We start from the raw sequence: 3,679 nt of genomic DNA on the forward strand, positions 1-3,679 counted from the left end.
TTCTCCCCCATCCCTCAAATGTCATGCTAGTCAGCAGAGGTGTCTGTTAGCGGACATAATAGATATGGTGATTGAAGCTTTTCTTTGACCGTGTTCGGCTGTCCAGTGGCATTGCTGTAGCTGGCTTCACAGGTATTGGAGGACGCTTGTGTTAGCCTTTGCCCTCCTAGCACTGGTGGTATTGTGTGATTGGCGGGGTCCTAACTAGTGGGTGGAACTAGAGACAACTATCTTAGGGAGAAAATTTTGGGGAAAAAACATGCATTAAAAACCAGTACACTTTTGTGATGGATATCTTGACATGGGTTCAGGGATACTTTGTCAAACTTATCAGTAAACACTGTTCATTGTTGTACAAATGCAAGTTAAGACTGTACTATGCACATCTTTTCTGGACTCATCTGAATTGGAATGATGCACGGTGGAAATGTGCATTGTGGTCTAACCAGTTAACCTTTCAGATTGCTTATGGAAACAATGGATGGAGACTGTTACCAGTGTAAAGTTCAAAAGTTATGGTATTGGAGTGGAAGTGTAGCTGGTAATTTGCATGTCTGTGTCAAAATTACTGCTGAAAGATATATACACATTTTGCAGCAAAATATGCTGCCTTCTAGGCAATGATAACAATGCCAAGCCACATTCTGATGTTTGTGTGTGTTGTGTGTTTGTGAGCTGAAGGCTGAATGGCAAAAATTCCACTTTCAAAATTGGTCAGTTGGTGTCTTCAGTCCCCAAATGAAAATCGGTTGCTGTGAAAGGGAAAAGTGATGTAACACAGTGGTATGGTACTCAGCCACAAATTTTAAAGTAATAATAATTACTGGAGGCTGCTGTCACCTCCACAAGAGAATGAAGGCTGCTAGTCAACTTAGCCATCAGCATTCAGTGTGTATTTCTGGAAGAAGTTTCACAGATTTATTTGAATAGCCTATAGAGTGATGCATGAAACAATCAACAGTAAACTAATGCAGAAATGCTTTTAAAGGTACTCTGGGTTCTTCATACGAAAGCCTTGCATACGAAAATGACATAAACTGATTATAAGGATTAAATGTATAGGTTGAGAAGAAGGACACAAACGAGGCCTGTAAAGCCTTGAGGAATTCGGAGTACAATTGAAAATGCCAGAAGCATTCATTTTGCCCCATTTCTGTCCCATTTGTGAAACCAGTGCACCCAGTTCATTTGTAAAACTTAATTAGGTCTTAACTTATATCGTAATTTGGTGAATTGCTCCAAGCTCTGTCCTCTACCCAAATAAAATAAAACAAAAGTTTCTGTTATCAAGGGCAGATCAGATGACTTTCTCCTTACTTACTTTAATAAGGACTTGGGCTTTGATTAGACAGCTCACTGTTTCATACCGAGAGAATTATATAAATAATTCATAGTTCCATTAGGCCAAGTCTGACATGGCTCACACACACAGCCCATCACTGCAGAAATGAGTGATTTTATACAGCAATCAGAATGATAATGAGGGCCATTGTGGTATGGGTGGATGAAACAATGATATTTTACCACTGCATGTGTGATTAATATTAGAGCCATATATGAGCACAAGATAAGGCATGAATCAAGCAAAGTCTTGGCACCAGACAGCATCTTACACTAAAGCATTACAAAGCCTCCATCATTATGGGTAAGCATTCGCAGTACATAAGACGATCTCATGCATAGATAAAATGCATTTTTCTCGTTGAACAATACAATCATGCGTCAGCTTGACAGCTATCTTGCATAGTTTTTTGAATGTAAAGCAGACTTGAATACAATATAAGCTCCCTTTTTCCCTTTGTGTGTGTCTGTGCATGTGATTTAGTGGGTTGTCAGTCTATTGATCAGTGGAGAGGATGCAGCAGATGGATAAGGTTGGCACTATTTCATTCACTCTGAAGGTTACTGACACCCCCTGCCCCAACATACACACACATACGCACATGAGCAACCTACACAAAAAGCCATGTTCACACTTTGACGAAGTGTACTGCCAGCAGCTCAGAGAGCAATGTCCCAGCTCATGCTGAAAGCCTATGACACCACATGAAATACCACACGGTACCACTTTCACCAGATGAAATATCTCTGACATCATCTTGCACTTGCTGCAGGAAAGCATTAGATCATTTGAAGACATGATGAGAGGAGAAAGAAAGGACTGAAACCCTGCAGGAACACTGGAATGTGCTACAACAAACAACTCAACGTAATAAAACAGTTTTCTCTGAAATCTGATTGGCTGAGCCATGTCTGCACCTGAATGTATTTGAATTTTAATGTGACATGGAGCGATGAGGTGGTGAGGCTGAGATAAGCGAGTTTTATTTTGGGCAAATCCAGGGTAGAAACAGTCTAGGGTCAGTAAGCCAAAAAACGAAGATAAGGTGGGACAGACTTGACGACATAGAAACACAAAATACAGAAATCCAAACACTTCAAACAGATCAAACAAACAAACAGCACAATCAAACATGCCTACAAACATATCCAACAAACATCAAACAAAGACCAATGAACCCAAGAAGCAAACACAGGGCTTAAATACACAAGGGACAACAGGACACAGGTGGAAACACATGTGGGAACAATCAGGAGTTACAAAACAAGGGGCCAGACTGGGGATCAAAACAAAGAAATCACATGGACTAGACTAAAACACAACAAATGCTCATAGGAGAGTGGGAGGAGCCCATCATGACATTGAAATTGAATGCTATAATAATGCAATAAGTAATAATAATCTTTAACCATCATGGTGCTTGGCAGCCATAACCTAAAGCTAAAACAGAATTCTACCAACTTCTGCATAATTCATTTGTAGGGATGTAAACAAAATTCAGGCTGTGTCCAAAACTGAAGGCAGCAGCCTGTGCATTATTAAAGGATTAATATTATTATTAATATATTAATATTTAATATTTATTATGTATAATTTATTTATAACATTAAATTCTGTTGCTTTTATATGAAAGTCTCATATTGTTTTATTCTTTATTGCCACACAATACTGTTGTTGATAATTCAATAGTAAACAATAAAGTTTTTTTTTCACCATATAAGACAATTAGTAATGACATAAAAGAGAAACAGATGTTTAGCATTACACTAAGCAAATACAATAGTGCAAATACAGTAATGCAGTGATGCAGTACAGTAGTATGTTAATGCATATATATTAATCAGTGGAAATACATTGCTGCAGATTTAAAACCAACATGTCAAAACCTTAAATGGCCAGGGTCTGCTGATGGGCCCAAAGTTTTATTACACACTTCTATAACCAACGAATAGCTGGACCAGTGTCCAGTGAAGTCCTTGTAGTTACTGAATACTAAGCCTTAGTATGTAATATGTCTGGGATTTTATGGGGTTAATACATATCAAATAATATACTGTAATTATCTGCAGTCATTTTTGTCAAATCTGCCTTGTTCGGAAATATAACGATTTCTGGAAAATAATTTTAATCTGTGGTGCCATTCAGCTTTTTTATATTTTAGTATATAATGGCATAAACATGTCAGTTTAACATCCTGGACACTTTCTGTTCTATTCTCTCTCTTTTTCACTTTACAGCTTCCTACTAGATGAAATTACACACGATTAGCACGTTAAAATCATGGTATATATGCATTTGCAAACAAATTGGTTTCATGATTTTGAAAACATACTATTC

The sequence above is a fragment of the Pygocentrus nattereri genome, chromosome 13 (assembly GCF_015220715.1).
Source record: "Pygocentrus nattereri isolate fPygNat1 chromosome 13, fPygNat1.pri, whole genome shotgun sequence".
In the NCBI taxonomy this organism is placed as follows: domain Eukaryota; kingdom Metazoa; phylum Chordata; class Actinopteri; order Characiformes; family Serrasalmidae; genus Pygocentrus; species Pygocentrus nattereri.